The sequence below is a fragment of the Drosophila elegans genome, unplaced genomic scaffold, assembly GCF_018152505.1.
Source record: "Drosophila elegans isolate 14027-0461.03 unplaced genomic scaffold, ASM1815250v1 contig_349, whole genome shotgun sequence".
Classification (NCBI taxonomy): domain Eukaryota; kingdom Metazoa; phylum Arthropoda; class Insecta; order Diptera; family Drosophilidae; genus Drosophila; species Drosophila elegans.
Genome location: NW_024545729.1, coordinates 1,568,542 through 1,587,648, shown reverse-complemented (window position 1 = coordinate 1,587,648; position 19,107 = coordinate 1,568,542).

Here is a 19,107-nt window from a genome sequence, read left to right as displayed (position 1 = left end):
ATTTTAATACATTTTAAGAAATAAAAATCAAATTTCTTATGGGGAATTTCGGATAAATTAGTACTATATCCATCTGGCTTGATTTAAGAGCTGGCCATCCATGGAACAATGAAATTTTTTATAACTTTTTCAAAGCAAACTTTAGTTTTATAATCCTCGAACGAGTCATTCCTATTGCGTGTGCCAAAAATTTCCTGATGCATTGTGGAGGTGACGTTTATTTATTGTTGTGTGATGTCTAAATGGTAAAAATTGTATAAGAGCACAGCCGATTGCTTTTTGAATTCTGATCTATCATTACCTACATCAGAATTGGAATTGATAGGCAGATCGAATGCAGGGCTCTAGTACATAGACCCCCTCTCTATTTCTAAAATGTATGTTAGGCGTAATGTTTCCGAGTGGTTTTGAGTATTTCTGTATTGTGGATTTTGTATATCATGCACAACACAAGTAAATATATTCGTCAAGATCCAACGCGAATTCCATCCGTTCAGACTTCTGCTTGCATTTACATTTTAGATATTTACAGAAATTAAACAACCAAGTAACAGCTCCCAGAACCTCAACCACCCCCAAAAAGCCACCACTGAGCTTACTTGCACTCAACATCCTGTCCGACACGTTTTCAGGATTTTTGAAGTCACACGCACCAACGAATCCATTCCTCCTCCACCCCGTTTTTCCCATTATTTTAGTGCCGGCATCCAGTGTGCTGGGGTTCTGGTTCTTCAAAGGGGAACATTCTCGGAGCGACTTTTTGTCATTCCTATTGCGTGTGCCAAAAATTTCATGGCGCATTGTGAAGGTGACGAATCTGATTTTCCTGGAATGTGTGAAAAAACGTTAATTTATTTTATATTGTGTGGTGTGTAAAATGTAAAAAATGTATAAGAGCACAGTCGATTGATTTTTTAATACTGATTTATCATTACTCGCATTATTTTTAATTACTTACATTTCACTTTCATGTCTAAAAACACGACGGTAAAAAAATATTTTAGTATCAGCATTAATTTGGCAAAACTAATAATAATCTAAGGTTACACTAGATAAGATTAAAGAAAAAACATTATTAATAAATCAGAAAGAATTAAAAAAAAAAAATTACAGAAATGTTTATAACATTGAAGCTATGACGATTTCTAGCTCAATTGTTTCGATCGTCGTCCGATTTTAACAAAATTATAAGCTTAGTTCTGAAAACAGAAAAGTAACATTTTGTTTTCATTTTTTTATATATATACCGATAGTTTCCATGGGAGCCTTATGCTGTGGTCGGCCGATCATAATGAAATTTAATTCGTAGTTCCAAAATAAAAAACCAATACTAAATCTGGAATAAATAAAAAAAAATGAATAAACAAAAAGTTGTTATTTTTATTTTCCGATTGTTCCTAAGGGAGCTATTTGCTATAGCTGTCCAATTGGCTCGTTCCGACTTATGTACAACCTGCAATAGAAAGAAAATTTGTGCATAGAAACGGATGGACGGACGGACGGACGGAAGAACAGACGGACATTGCTAGAATTCCTCTCCTAGTGATGTTGATCAAGAATATATATACTTTATATCGAAAATGTCTTCTTCACTGCGTTGCAAACTTTTGACTAAAGTTAAAACAAATACCCTCTTCAAAGGTGTAAATATATTGTTAAAAAATATTAGCTTACAAGTTTTGAAACTGAAAAAGGAAGTTATTTACATTGACTTCTCAGGTTTTAAGTAGCTTTTTGTGTGCACTAACCAAATTTAAAATAGTTTAAATTAAAATAGTTTACACTTTACATCAGGTCAATAGGACTTATCTAGCTAAGATAATTTAATATTCACTAAAAACAAAAGTGCTAACGAATAAAAAAAAAATAGAAAATATGTTTATTAGTTTTGATTGCGATTCTCTTAAATGGGGTGTTGATCGAATGGCTTATAGAATTTCCAGTTAAAAAATGCTGTGCAACAGAACGTTTTCGACTGTATTTAAGGAACTTTAATTTACGATTTCACGATTTTACAATGTTCGGGCTTCCGAGCTGAGTTCCTGGATGTCAGTGGTTTAAATATGAGTCTCGGATACAAGCAGTGAGGCAAAGACTCTATAACAGAGTCTTTGAGTGAAGCAAGTGCTAGAACTCCCATGCTAAATTTTGTAGGCATAAAATATGTAAACATAATGTAACAATAGGATTTCAGACAGGGTTGAAAACGAGGGACTGAATAAAATAAATTTCTAGCGCATGTTAATATTGAGGTATCTTAGTATCGTGTTAATAACTTAACTTTAACGAAAAATGAGAATTTGGCACATTCGCCGACCACTTTGCCTGGGTCATCGAGATTTATCTGACAAATTCTTATCAAATGTCACATTTTAGTTCCAGTCGACGATTCGAACAAGCATGTCGAGCACAAAATCAAAAAGAAAAAGGGATCAGCTGTTATTTTTCACAATGCGGCTTCTCCGACTCCAAAATTAATGACTCAAAGTGAAATGCGGAAAGTGATGCTGTCAACAACACTTGTTGTATTCCATTTATGGAGGTCATGGGCGCTGTTTTTGTCGTTGGGACCTTTGAGGAATCTATCAATAAGTTATTTTTTAAAATAAAAAATTATTAAAATGTAAAATTATTCTGTTTAACTAGTATGACAGCCACTTGGAATGCTTTAAAAGCTGGTTTTTAACATCCTTGAACATTTTTTGGCGGTTAGCAAAAACGAACACTACCAAGCTTTGTCCATATATTAAGGATTTTTTAAAGGTAATCATTTCACCGCACATTACTCCATGACAGGTTCGGTGATCCCTTAGCAAGTGCAGTCTCAAAACACGCAGGATGGCAGGCGACAGTTTGTCTAAAATAAATATTTTCTTCACCGCTTCCACCAGGTCCAGATACTAAACGTTTTGGGGTGAATAGGTTTTGTTAAAGACAGGTAAAGATTTTCCAGAGGGTATTACAGTTTCAGTCAAGTTGACATTTCCGAACCTATAAAGTATATTCTTGATCAGAATCCTTTGGGTGGTCGATCTAGCAATGTCCGTCTGTCCGTCCACAAACCCGTCTCTCAGTTTTAAAGCTGTCTGCATGAAACTTTCTCAAAAGTTTTCTACCTGTTGCAGGTAGTACCCAAGTCGGAAGGAGCCAGATTGGATGACTATAACATATAGCTCCCATAAGATCAATCCGAAAAATAAATGAAAAAAATTGATAACTCTGCTGTTGATACATTTTTTTTTAGTTCTTCGAGACATAGTAATGGTTAAATGTTTCATAACTATTAATTTCATCAAAATCGAATGAATAATTAATCAATAAATAAACAAAATGATCTTCTCTATTTTATAATTTGTTTTTTATACTATTTTTATAATAGATAAATAGATAAAATTTATGTGTGTTCAAGAATATTACATTTTTGCAATGGCTGCAAGGGTATATGAATTTCGGCTTCCCGAAGATTGATTTCTTTCTAGTTTTTTTTTTTTTTTTTTTTTGCGATTTTTCCGATTCATTTTGTTTTGACTAACTACTACCTGCAATACAAAGAAAAGTTTTGGAAAAGTTTTAAGGAACGGACAGACGGACGGACGTCTGAGCGTGGCTAATTCGAAGCTCAGAGTGATTCTGATAACGAATATATATACTTTATAGGTCTGACTGCTTCTAAAACATATTCAGGTGCTATTTCAGCAAAGATCTTAACAAAGACTTCTAAAACACGAGCTCGATAGATATGAACGAAACACACACACGCGGCTTACTTGCTAAGGTATAACAAGTCTTAGAGTGACCAGAGAGACTTTCGCGGTTTTAGCGCGTTTTGAATTTCTAGAATCTGCATGTCAAATCCCAAATGTTATGCTTTAAAAGTTTCCGAGATCTCGACGTTCATACGGATGGGCACGGCTAGATCGAATACAATACTCCCTTTTACTCCACGAGCAATTTGCCGGCGGCGTGAGTGAGTTACAGGAAAGGCACTGGCAATGTCTTGCGTTAATACTAAATCCAATTGCTAAAGCTGGGGTTCAGAGCTCACAAATTTAGTTTGATCATTTTGGCTTGATGCTGCTGTTCCTGAAGCTCCCCTTTTTCTTTTCCGGTCGAATGGCTAATTGCCCAGTGAAGTGGCAGCTCCGGCTACAGCCAAGCGATTTGTGCTGCAGACTGGGCCCTGATGATGAGGACGACCATCCACCGCAGCCCCGGCTAAATCCTCATTGTAATTGTCATCGTCATCGCCGTCGTCCATTGGACGAGTTAGGGCGCGTCTCACTGTTTCTTAAATTATTTTTGTGTTGTTTATTATTGAGATTCGTTGTTGAAACAATGAAACAATGCATTTGTTCGAGAGCTAGCGATTACAAAACTTGGAACTTTCCTGTATGGGACAGAATAAACCGATTAGAACGAGGTGATATTACACTGTTTTCAAAAACTGTCAACATTTCAAAAGCCTTAAGTTCGATCGTCTTCACTTAACAACGTTAATTAAAAAGCTCCTATATCCTGTATGCGACATCTTTATCGGCTCTAGTATAGCTTCTCAAGAAGCCAAGATAGTATTATCTGAAAAAATATAGCTGCGAAAGCGAATTTGAACAATTATATCGCAACTGCCAACAACAGAAATCAGAGAATTCAGATAAAACAAGAGCTGGATCAACTGAGTGCGCTAATTTAACTTTATCAGGAGAGATACGCCTACTTTTCATATTGATGCTGAAGTGACGCAAATGTGTGTGGCTCACCAACAATCACGCACGCGTCCATAGACGACACCCCAAACCCAAGTCAAACATACAAAAAGGGTCAGGTCCGGGCAGACCGAAATATATTTGTAGGGCTAGGGATGTATTTCTGGTGGAAGGAAAGAAAGAGGATAAGGGACTGCATGCAGCAGGGTTGAGAATCGGGTATGGGTATCCCTTTGATTGTTTTTTGGGATTTTCATTATTTCGTCTCAATGGTTTTGAATTCATGAAAATTGCCGAAACATTTGTTATACAATAATTTAATTTGCTGCCTATTCGAGTTATAGATAAGACTCAAATTATACTACCGGCTGTTAATATATGCATGTCTATACTTACTACTTAGTATGTTAGTACTTGGTGTACAAATAAATGTTAATAAAGTCCATCTAGAGTACAACATCTCTTTAACATCTATTTAAATTACAATGCACCGCAAAGTCGTTCACAGTTTTCCTCGCGTTGTGGCTTTGAATAAAAAATTTCAATCTTAGGAGAAATATTTAAATATTAAATATTATTTAAATATTTCTCCTAAGGGGGAGTATATTTACTCCACAAAGCTTTTTTTGAGCCAACAAAGACCAGACCCTCAAACCTCAGACCAGACAATGAGCTAGCCATTCTAATGACAGCTGTCAAATAAATTGTTGTGCGATTCTGACAAAGGATATAGTTAACCGATTTTAAGAATACAAAATAAATATGAAAATAGAAATTCAGTTTATAACTTGAGTCTTTAAGTTATAGAATTTATTACCCTTACATTAATATATTCAAAAGAGCGAAGATAAAATCGGTTGTGGATTATTTCACTTATTTTTATTAAGGCTGTGTATATCGTGTAGTTGCTCCATTTTGGTGAAATAAATAAGGCATCTTCCCTAAAGTTGTCTTCCCTTTGCAGGAGGTACATGAGTCGAAACGATCCGGATCGGACGACTATAACATATAGCTCCCCTAGAAACAATCGGGAAAAAAGAAACAAATTACAAATTGCGTTTTTCTTAATTGCTTGATATATAGTAATGTTCTTTTATTTCAGCATTACGGTCTACATTTTATTGAAATCGGATGACTATATCATAAAGCTCTAATGGGAATAATCGGCTATTAAAACAAGAAAAAACAAGTTCATGAAAACATTTAAATTATCATTTACTTGCGTATATGTTTAAAATTTGGAGCTATGATGATTTGTAGCTCAATTATTCGATAGTTCCCATGGTAGCTATACGATATCGTTTTCCGATTTTAATAGAATTAAAAGCGTTATTCTAAACTGTCAAATTATTAATAAGTCAAATGCCCGACCGTACAAACGTCAAGCTGAACGCGAGGGACTTAGGATTTTAAACGCATATACTAGCAACTCTAACGTCCACAAATTTCAAAGCACTAAAGATATCTGTCACGTCACTCTGAAACAAATTAGACCCTAGCTGTTGTATTCTGTGTTTTGGTCACATATAATATATCGGTTGATACAAAAATGTTCAAAATTGATCTACCACCCCACAGCCGTTGCTCGGCCGCTGCTCTGCCGGTAAACGCTGCAGAAGAGAAACAGAACGAAAGAACTGTTAGCGGGGGGAGGGTGCTGCACGATCTAAGCTTCTAGTGTTGGCTATGCAGTTCGACAGACGGCGCCACATAAGCTTAGATTTATTTGTGGGGGAATATTTGGTTTGAAATTTGTTAGCTAAGTATATGAACTTAGGCTTGACGAAGTTTGCTTCCTTTCTTGTTATTTTTATACCCTTGCAGAGGGTATTATAATTTCAGTCAGAAGTTTGCAACGCAGTGAAGGAGACATCTCCGACCCTATAAAGTATATATATTCTTGATCAGCATCACTAGGCGAGTCGATCTAGCCATGTCCGTCTGTCCGTCCGTCTGTCCGTCCGTCTGTCCGTCTGTCCGTCCGTTTATATGCAAACTAGTCTCTCAGTTTTAAAGCTATCTGCATGAAACTTTCCCAAAAGTTGTCTTTCTATTGCAGGTAGTATATAAGTCGGAACGAGCCGGATCGGACGACTATAGCATATAGCTCCAATAGGAACAATCGGAAAAATAAATGAAAAAAAATTATAACTTTTCTGTTTTTTAATTTTTTGTTTAGTTCTTCGACATATAGCAATGGTTAAATATTTCATCATAATCATCATAGCTTCAATGTTTTTTAACCAATACGAAAGTAAATCATAATTTTAATGTTTTCAAAAATGTTTAATTCTTGCAAAAGCTGCAAGGGTATATGAACTTCGGCTTGCCGAAGTTTGCTTTCTTTCTTGTTTTAATTTAAGAAAGCCAGTTTTTAGAAACAATTAAAAGTAAATTACTTTTTTTTTAACCCAACAATGGCTCAAATATACTATTTTTTTTAACTATCCTAAAAACTAACCGGTCACTTTAATAGCCATTTTTCCAGAACCAATTAATTTTCGTAAAGTCATCATATGCACACCATTTTCTTCTAACGATACCTTTCGCTAGGTGTATTACTCGCTATGATCGGACCATCACAGCATATTTTCAATCCTTCTTCTATAAATAGAAGTCGTCTTCCTTGATTTAGACATGCAATACGTAATTGCCAGTGTAGCGCAGTGTTGCGCTGCTCAACTCTCGCGGGGAAGTCCTTGGTTTGAATCTCGCCGACGGGCCACATTAAAGAGGTAAGTATTTTATTTTACTAAATTTGAATTAAATTAATACAAATTTCCTCCCCGTACCGTTCCAGAGACACACCTGCATTTCACAATACTCACTGGTACTCTCAATATAGAGTAAAAAAAGAAAAAATAAAAATGGTTGTTGAAAAATAATTTTTAAAATTGAAAATAAAAACACATTTTAACGAACATGAAACATTTTAAAATTCAAAACGAAAAATTGTGGGTGCTACATAAGGTCGAAACATTTTAAAAAGTTACACTCCATACAAATTTAAAAAGCAAATTTTTTCTGGTAGCTAGCGTACTGAGAAAAACTCTGGTCTTTCGGTCAGCCTCACAGAAATTCTGTGTTTTTCCTGAGTGTAATGACGACGATTGATTATCAACTTCCGAAATTCCTAACACAATTATTTCACTTGCGTCTACAAAGAAAATATTTGTATTTCTTTATATTCTAAAATTATGTGGTGCAGCTGTCCAAAAAAGAAAATATTGTCATATTTTTGACTTGTGTTTTATTGCTCAAAATACAGGTGCAGTCAGAAAATGACAGCAATCGCACCGGCACCTGTTTTTCTTAAAAACTTGATCGATTTGCTGGCGATAAGATCACTGCGCTGGGAACAGGCATTTGGTTGAAGAATGAATCCATCAAACACGATTTTTAGATTTTTAGTTTGACTAGAAAATACGGACCCTGGCAAAGTTTTGACAATTTTAAAATTTTAAGAAACGACTTACGTCCATGGAAAAAAAACCGAACCAAAAAAACCCAACATTTGGTAAGGTATTAACTATTCGGCAAGCCGAAGTTCAAATACCCTTGCAGCTATTTAAAAAATTAAATATTCTTGAAAACATTACATATTATAACTTTGCTATTTTTATACCCTTGCAGAGGGTATTATAATTTCAGTCAGAAGTTTGCAACGCAGTGAAGGAGACGTTTCCGACCCTATAAAGTATATATATTCTTGATCAGCATCACTAGTAGAGTCGATCTAGCCATGTCCGTCTGTCCGTCCGTCTGTCCGTCTGTCAGTCCGTCCGTCTGTCCGTCCGTTTATATGCAAACTAGTCTCTCAGTTTTAAAGCTATCTGCATGAAACTTTCCCAAAAGTTGTCTTTCTATTGCAGGTAGTATATAAGTCGGAACGAGCCGGATCGGACGACTATAGCATATAGTTCCCATAGGAACAATCGGAAAAATAATTGAAAAAATATTATAACTTTGCTGTTTTTTAATTTTTTGTTTAGTTCTTCGACATACTGTAATGGTTAAATATTTCAGAATTATGGTTAAAATTTCATCAAAATCGGACGACTATAGCATATAGCTCCCATAGGAACAATCGGAAAAATAATTGAAAAAAAATTGTAACTTTGCTGTTTTTTAATTTTTTGTTTAGTTCTTCGACATACTGTAATGGTTAAATATTTCAGAATTATGGTTAAAATTTCATCAAAATCGGACGACTGTAGCATATAGCTCCCATATTAACAATCGGAAAAATAATTGAAAAAAAATTATAACTTTGCTGTTTTTTAATTTTTTTTTAGTTCTTCGACATACAGCAATGGTTAAATATTTCAGAATTATGGTTTAAATTTCATCAAAATCGGACGACTATATCATATAGCTCCCATACAAATAATAAAAATATATAAAAGAACAATCAAATAATTAAGCTGCAAATCGTCATAGCTTCAATGTTTTTAAACATATTCGCAAGTAAATCATAATTTTAATGTTTTCAAAAATATTTAATTCTTGCGATAGCTGCAAGGGTATATGAACTTCGGCTTGCCGAAGTTTGCTTTCTTTCTTGTTTAATTTTTTTTTAGTTCTTCGACATATAGTAATGGTTAAATATTTCAGAATTACGGTTTAAATTTCATCAAAATCGGACGACTATATCATATAATTCTCATAAAACAATAAAAATAAAAAAAAAATTTTAAATGTAACTTTACTTTTTTTGTTATTTTTTTTTAATTCTTTTTGTCTAATTAATAATTTGACAGTTCAGAATTACGCTTTTAATATCATTAAAATCGGAAAACGATATCATATAGCTGCCATAGGAACAATCAAATAACTGAGCTTTTAAACATATACGCAAGTCAATCATAATTTTAATGTTTTAATAGCTGCAAGGGTATATGAACTTCGATTTGCCGAAGTTTGCTTCGTCTATTTTTTTGCTTTCATCTATTTTTCCGATTGTTCCTTTGGGAGCTATATGATATAAGCGACCGATCCGGATCGTTCCGACTTATATACTACCTGCAATAGTAAAAATACTTTTGGGAAAATTTCTTGCAGATAGCTTTAAATCTAAGAGACTAGTTTGCGTGGACTGAATTTATAATACAAAAATCGCCGTTTGCAAAAAGTCGTTTGCACTGCATTCTGCAACAAAACGCAGACTATCAAATAAATTGAGTTTTCTTTTGACACAATGAAGCTGGCCATACATGAATCGAAAAGAGTGTTTTACTTTAATAAATGGGACCATAGTTAGAAAAGGTGCAGAAACGTAACCACTCGTGTAATCCTATGTATATTTGAGCAGTTACAACTGCGCTTACCTTCGATTACCACACATTAATCCCTTTCAGCACGTGTGTCGCCGGACATCGATTAATGCAGGTATTGCAGTTTACTTACTAATAAAAAGGGCAGGAATAGTCAAACGCCAAGCACTTTCAGTCGATGCCAATAGTTTTGTCGTCCCAATTGTTAATCACCTATTTTCATATACAAAATATTATAAACGAAGCTTGCACTGTATGCAGCAAATCACAATATAGACTCTGAATTCCATTGGCACAATTGGAATTTGTCTGCTCTAGCACTTGGTAATTGGCAGCCTGGCGACCGCCGATCGATAACAATAAAATTGTTAAAAGCGCAAAATGCCGCAAAGTGTGTAATTTGTCGAGCGCAAAAAGGGGAACGGCTAACGACGGCAGCTAGAGACCAACCAGACTATATTTGAATCATCAATGGCGTGTTTAAGCAGTTTGTCAGCGCCACGTGGCGGCCGGCTGTTTCGGGCGGGCTTCGCTGGCAACAGCAGGCGGTGGTGGGTGGTGGGTGGTGGGAGGCTGTTGGCATTGGCTAAAGCACACTCAGAAAAACTATCAAAAGTTCTTTGTTTGAAAAACTTCTATTTAGATCAATTTATCATTATATATAACTTCTTGACATAGAAACAAAAATTACAAAATTTCAATATCTGAAGTTTGTGTTAGGAAACTTGCTTTCAAATCTTTAATATTTGTTGTTAAAATGTTATTTCCTTTTTTGTTTAAATAAAAAAGAGATTACAAAGGATTCGAATTTGGGTTACCTACAAGTAAGCTCCAATTCACTGTAGTCGCTTTGGCTTGCATGCAATAAACCTCAAGATTATCGTCTCTATTCTTATTCTTGGATTGTCTAAGTCGAGTGCAAAAGTTTTGTTTGAGTGTAGCTCAGCCTGCGCCCGAGCATCGATTATAAGCAAGGATGAGGATGAACGAGGGCCGTGTGCCGATGATGATGATGTAAAGCGTCAGCCCTATTCAGAAACAGCAACTCAAGCAACCTCCACACCCGTAATTCGCTGCTGGATACGAGGTGCAGTAAATAGAGATTTAAACGCTAGCCCTGCAATCGGCTGGCCACTTTTCTGCTGTGTGTTGTCAACGCAACGCAACGCAGTGACAATGTTCCCTTCGCAGTACCCGTTTTAAACAATGCTCCACTTCGCATTTAACGTCGAAAGAGTGCTCGCATTCAAAGCAAACCAAAGTTTAATCCATAGCTCGCAAATATCCGTCAACCATTTCAATGAGTCCGAAAAATACCGACTATCTAAGAGCATTTTGAGATTGAGTCGGGAGCAAACACTTTCCAAGTGTTTTTGCCCAAAAGGTGCTCTGCTCAGAGCAAGACACTTTTTCGCGCTCTGCTTGTTTCAGTCTTTCAGGGACACAAGTAAGAGGTGCATTTGTATGCGTGTATGCGTTAGTCTGTGTGACCTGCGCGTGTCAGCAAATATCTGATCCGTTTTAGTTTCCATTTCGTATTTATTGAGGTTAAATCATCATTCAAATGGGACGTGAAGAAAACAAGAAAGTGTATCTGTTTTCAAATTTGGTAATGGAAATCAGTTTGTAATGTTTGTGGTGTGAAGCTAAGTGGAAAACATATGTATTACCAATCTCAAGTGCCGTTTGGTCTCAGAAACATGTCGCAATCCGCAAAAAAGAGTAAAATCTGTATTGAGACAAAGAAATCATCTGTTGTTAAATAGTCACCAGAGACGGCAGACCATTTTTGTTATTGGATAGTGAAGGGCTTCGCAACATAGTAAATCCCATTAATGATGCGCTATCCATGGATCGCATAGGGTCGCGTAACATTATGGGTCATGTGAAAGAAAAGGAGTTGTCCATCAGGCGTGAAATCAAGTCCTTGGCTAAAGGAAAGCCTATTTCTCTGGAAATTGACGTCGCCACTAGGAGTAAACCTGCAGATAATTAACAGCTCAATGGAAAGCGCAGAAATTGTAATTCGAACTCTTGGAATGATTCAGTTATTGGAACAAGCCTCTGGTTTATCTTCCTCGAACACATAAAAAAAACATTTTTTTTTAGTCACTTATCCCGAAGTAGGCTTCTAAAAACAGTTTTGCTATAAGCGCTCATTCAAAAGTGTCTCACCAAGTTGTTTTTGAGAGACCGATTCGTTTGTTTTGCTAAGCCGAACCGTCGGACCGTCGAACAGAAACAGAAACGAAAAAAGTGTTTCGCTTAGAGAGAGATTGTGTGTATTAAATTTTATTCTGTTTTGTCAATGTCAAGACAGCACTGGAAAAATTTGTTGACTGTTATTTGCGACCAGAACAGGAAAGGAAGCAAACTTCTTGAAAACATTTGAACTTTGATTTATTTTCGTATATGTTAAAAAAAATAGACGCTATGATGATTTTCTGCTCAGTAATAATAAGTAACACAAAATTTTCATCAAGCGTTTGACTTTTAAAATTTTGAAACCCTGTTTTTGCAGCTAAAGCTTTTGTTGGTTTTCTCTGTATATGAACATCGAGATCTCGAAAACTATTAAAGCTAGAGATTTGGGATTTGACATGCAAAGATATAACTTAATACATAATTTATAAATTTTGACTTTCACGTTTATCCAAAAATTCATTGATGTAAATCGTTTGGTTGCCAAAATACATATATTTAATAATATAACAGACATCAAGTTGTCTAATGACAATATCGTAGTCATCCGAAGTATACCAAAGTTTCATACTTGATATATATGTACATCATTTGAAGACATATAATCCAAGCAATAAATTAATAAGCGAGAAAAAGCAAATATTACGAATCAGATTCTGCACGCTCCTTTGTTAATTTCCCGTGCACACGCACACTTTACCCTTACCATTGCCACTTAATAAGCGCAAGAGCAGCGAGGAACGATGGTGAATACACACTTTTAGTCCCTTGACGAACCCACGGACACTTTTCCCCGATGTTTTCTTCGTGTTGGTGCGCAGTTATTTAAAATAATATTTCCGTATCCGGCAAATAATACGGAACGCGTGCTTCTTCTGAAGCGAGTTATAGGTCCCCGCCCAATGAGGTCTGACCATCCTGGGATGCTGCGACCTTTCTTTTGATAGGGACGAAATTTCATTTCTTGTGAAATGTTTTAAAAAGGACAAAAGTACTTTAGTTTGAAATCAGAACTTGGGTATTAAGATATACAACATCTGAATAAAAATCTGTCAAGTGGTTTCCCTCAATTTAAAAGGTGAAATTTTCGAGAAACCCCTTGGCTTTTTGGTATTACAACAAGAACAAAAAAAGAAGAAATTTTAATAGTTTTGAGAAGTTTTTGAAAGTTTTTTTTAAGGAGCATCTACTCCTTTTTTAATAACTTCGTGGGATATATTTTGATGATTTTTTCGTCCATCAATGCTTAAATATATAGTATATCCTCTCTATAAAAAGTTTCAAATATTTTATATATATTTATACCCTTGCAGGGGTTATTATAATTTCAGTAAGAAGTTTGTAGTGAAAATCATAACAGCTTCAATGGGTATTAATAATAAATAGCTGCAAGGGTATTAATTATTAGTTTTTCTTGAATTTTTTAAATTATTTAAAATCAGTGTACTATTTTTCAACACTCACTTGTGGAAAACATATGTAAACCTATAAATGTGCGTATGCGTCCCGCCTTTTTCAGCAGAACACAAAAGCAAAGATCATGCAGTTTTATTCATGCGCAAATCCACAAACAATGCATCATTTTAATTGTTTACTTCAAGGGTAAAGTTAGCGCTCGCACCCTAAGTAGGGTTGTTGGCCCAAACTATTCATTGGCCCAACTATGTAGGGCGTGTGTGCCTGGGCTCGGATGTTTAGTGTAACAATTTTGACCTCTTTTGTTTGATACAAAACCTTGTCGGCATCGGCTGTGGTTTGTACTGAAATCCCCGATTCTTTGTTATCTAAGCTATATTACGGTCCCGTCTTTCTTCTCCAACTTCAATTGTTATCTCTTCCTTATTTTTTGTTTGACCTCAATCAGGATGAAATCTGTGGCTGACGACTTTCTTTAAACCAGCCTAAGTATCAGACATTTTCTAACCAATAACAAATACGCGCCGCTGATATCGAGTAGTTTAGGGGTCGGGGCCTGCGTCAAGGGTCGTACGGACTGCTTTTGTGTGCGCAAGTTGCACCCATTATTAGCTGTCGACACTCGCCAAGCCAAAGAAGTACCGACGCGACGGTGCATACTCACAAACATTTTCAATACGGCGTTTTAGTAAAAGAGTGGAGAGCTAACTGACATATCTTATTGTTCGGCTTACTAGCGGCTAGTTGGCTGCCATTTTTTTTACTACATCAATACATCTTTTTTGATTTTTTTAAAAATTAAAATTGCTTTTTATTTAACACATATCCTAAACTGACAATTTATAAAAATCCTGAAATAATTTATTCAATGAAGCATCTATCAAGTGGACATCATGAATGAACGCCATAGAAATTCTGAACAATTTAAAGCCAAATATAAACCCACCCAAAACTTCTAAAACATTTTCAGTTGAGCTTCTTTTTACAGCAAGGGCTATTATGTGATTGTCTTATTATTTATTAATTTTTTATACCCTTGCAGAGGGTATTATAATTTCAGTCAGAAGTTTGCAACGCAGTGAAGGAGACATCTCCGACCCTATAAAGTATATATATTCTTGATCAGCATCACTAGTAGAGTCGATCTAGCCATGTCCGTCTGTCCGTCCGTCTGTCCGTCTGTCAGTCTGTCCGTCTGTCCGTCTGTCCGTCCGTTTATATGCAAACTAGTCTCTCAGTTTTAAAGCTATCTGCATGAAACTTTCCCAAAAGTTGTCTTTCTATTGCAGGTAGTATATAAGTCGGAACGAGCCGGATCGGACGACTATAGCATATAGTTCCCATAGGAACAATCGGAAAAATAATTGAAAAAATATTATAACTTTGCTGTTTTTTAATTTTTTGTTTAGTTCTTCGACATACTGTAATGGTTCAATATTTCAGAATTATGGTTAAAATTTCATCAAAATCGGACGACTATAGCATATAGCTCCCATAGGAACAATCGGAAAAATAATTGAAAAAAAATTGTAACTTTGCTGTTTTTTAATTTTTTGTTTAGTTCTTCGACATACTGTAATGGTTAAATATTTCAGAATTATGGTTAAAATTTCATCAAAATCGGACGACTGTAGCATATAGCTCCCATATTAACAATCGGAAAAATAATTGAAAAAAAATTATAACTTTGCTGTTTTTTAATTTTTTTTTTAGTTCTTCGACATACAGCAATGGTTAAATATTTCAGAATTATGGTTTAAATTTCATCAAAATCGGACGACTATATCATATAGCTCCCATACAAATAATAAAAATATATAAAAGAACAATCAAATAATTAAGCTGCAAATCGTCATAGCTTCAATGTTTTTAAACATATTCGCAAGTAAATCATAATTTTAATGTTTTCAAAAATATTTAATTCTTGCGATAGCTGCAAGGGTATATGAACTTCGGCTTGCCGAAGTTTGCTTTCTTTCTTGTTTTTTTTTTTTGGTTAACATTTTTGATTTCCCAAAACTTTATTTGCGTCAATTTAAAGATTATGTTTTAATATATTCATTGTAGTAAAAACCATAATACTTAATAATCTTAATACAAATTTCTGGCAATAAGACCAGTTCCAGTTTTCAGTCGGAAATGAAATTGATAACATTTTCGGAGTCCCCTTTAACATAGGTAAATTTCCCTTCTTTTGGTCCCTTTTGTTCCCAAGCAAAATCAGCTGACTGGCAGCTGGCGTTTGATTTGTAAGAGTTTAATTGCCTCTGGCAAATTTTGGCCCGCTGGTCTCCCTCAGCTAATGAAAAAAATAGTAATATGCTTGTTAAACGCATAAAATCGAAGGAACTGTCATTAACGGCCACAAATGCAAATTTTCAAATGCTTTTATGCCGCGTAATTTTGAATAAATACCTATAACGAAGACAAAAAGGCGTCCCAAAAAAGAACTAGTTTTTTTCGGACAATGACAACCCTTGCAGCCTTCCCTTCAATTCGTTTGGAAATTAGAACAGGGGCGGCGGAATTGCTAAAATGCCGAAGTCTAGAATCAAACCGATTCTGAGACGCAAACACAGAATAATTTGTAATAGTTCAAATATGTTTTTATAAACTAAATTTGAAAAGCAATAATGTTTTTAAGCAACTAAAGAGTCAATTAATTTCTTTGCTTGCGGAATTTAATCCGCCAGCCAATTGCTTGGCGGAAAGATTCCGTGAGATTTTTACGGAAGTTAACAGAGAATTAACAGAGGGAATTTAGATGCCGTGTGCATCTTCCGTTTTCGGAAGTGAAAACTGGTTGCGTTTTAAATAATACACAGTTGAACTTTTATAACTTCCATCTGCCACTTGGAGTAACAGAGACTTTAATTAACAGGTAACAATAAATTATCTCCTGTATGAAATCTTCGAATTTACCAATTCTTACGAACTTGTGCCAAATATTAATGAAATGATCGAACTACCAAACTTATGAGTTTTAAAATAAATATTTGCCCAGAAAACAACTTAGTTTTATGTGGCGCCATCTGTCGAGATACTGCCAGCTAGAACACCTCATACCACCCAAAAAATATTACGGCCATCTGCCGGAAATTTACTTTTATGCTAATAGCTTTTAAAATAGTTTTTGAAAAAGTCAATAGATATTGACCTTATAAACATATAAAGCTTTATAACTTTATTGTTTTGGTAACAGTTACATCCTTTAAAAGTGATCATAAAAAAAATTAGTAAATGTTATACCTTACTTTACCCTGTATTACCTTTTATTATTTCTCAGGGGAAAAACACTTTAATGTAATGTAATGCACTTCGCCGTGCAAGGAAGAGCAAATGTTATACCTTACTTTACCCTGTATTACCTTTTATTATTTCTCAGGGGAAAAACACTTTAATGTAATGTAATGCACTTCGCCGTGCAAGGAAGAGCGAGCATGTAATAGTATGTGTGCCGACCACTGCATTATAAGAAAATAAATCTAGTATCCAGGCCTGCTCGGCTAAAGTCTTTACCTTATTGTATTGGCATTTTATTTCTGATTGGAAACAAAAGTCCAACATCGTTTCAAAAATCGAGTTAATAAATGTTAGCCATTGCATAAGCCAAGACAGCACACATTTTAGTCCATACATACAACATGCTATGGTGATTACATTACATTATATTACGGTAATACTGAAAAAGCTCTCTTAGTTTCCACCCCTGATCGGTTTAAGTCTCCACTTAATTGTGAAGGCATCAAGGGAAACAAGAGTCCACATCGTTCAAAAACCAAGTTAATAAATGTTAGCCATGACATAAACCAAAAGAATAACCAGCATTGAAAACATTAGCCGACATTTAACCCGCTATGATAAAAAAAAATTAAATTAACAGTGCGCTAACAGACTGGTGTGCTCCATAAAAAGTCAGTTTAATGGTCAATTGCAGATTTTTAAAAGTTTGTCCAAAATTTTTATTTTCTCGATGCTTACTAGATATTTACTCGATATTTGGCACCACTAACGACCAAAAACAATAACAAAAATAGCCGGTAAAGAAAAAGCCTTGACAAATCAAAACAAAGAACAGCTGTTTAGACGCAATGTAACAGACTATTCTGCTTTATCGATAGGCGACGTACGTGAGTGCAACTGGGCTAAACCTTGGCTATTATAATGTTAGTGTCGGCCTCTGACACCGTTCTCCTACTGCTATGCTGGTAAAACCTTCGCCTATAGGAGCCGTGCCGACGACTAACTTATAGAAAGGACTTTACTTACATATTTTGTGCAAAAATCTGTATAATACGCTGTGTTCTGGCACTTAGCCGTCTGGTAAATGCTGTCTTGATGAGTTTGTACATTTTAAGGGTGTATGCATTGATATTCGACCATATTTCAGCCATTACCAACAAGTAATAGCCTGATTCCATTGCCGCATTAGTGGACCTCTAAATGCACCTGATTCCATAGACGCATAAGCATTTAGCTAATGCTACTCCGACATGTGAGTGGCACGAACAGCTGATCTGGGTTTGTTTACTTTTGAATTGTCGCAAATCAAATAGAAATGAATTAAAAATCTTGAGTATGAGCAGCAGGATATCCATATTGCTATCGAGGGTTACGGAACTGCATCTTTCCCGGAGGGCAGCGCCGGCTAGCCACGGAGTCCCAGGGCGGAGTACCCCCTATGCCCTGCAGTCCGAACAATCGATTCCGACTCATCGGACGTCTCACGTCGATTTACCATCTCTACCACAAATCAAAACAAAACAAAGTTATGTGTACATCAAGCAAACTAAGACAATTCGACGAAATTGGTGGCTTCGATGTCCTTGCCACGACGCACCCACCCAACCTTGGGTGCCCCAAGAAAGATGTGGGAGGCACACCCCATCTCCGGCAGACCGGAGTCTATTCCTGGTGGATTAGGATCGGCTCATCTCCCCGCCCAAGGTAATTCACACAACCATCTCGGTAGCTTGTTCACATTTAATTCTTGGCAAGATTAATAAGTAAATACATTCATTATTGATTCCTACTGATAATCTTTTCTTTTCGTTAGAAACTCTTAAGGCCGATCTCAGACCGTCGCCCAGATGAGAAGCGGTCAAAGCGGCAACAACCGAAAGGGAAATTTTTAGACGCTTGAAGTTCCAAGTGTCAGGCAAAGTCGCCGCACGGCACTAAATTGGAGGCGTTAGCCAACCGGGTCGCCTAATCCTGAGGAGCTCCAAGGGAAAAGAAGGGACGTGCTGATAAGGTAAGTACGCTAAACAAATCCCACAAGTTATTAAATTTCGCGACCCAATTTAGATGTAGTTGGACGCGCGGCTAGGGTTCGGGCTTGAGCCTCTAATTTTAGATTAGATTTCACAGTAAGTACTTGACAATCTTGACTGCATGATATCACAAAACAATAACTAAAACTTATTTATTGCAGAGTTCAACGTCGGAGGTGGTTGAAACTGCAGCCCGAATGGAAAAGCGCTAGCGGCGAAAACCAGCGCGAGTCCGCACGG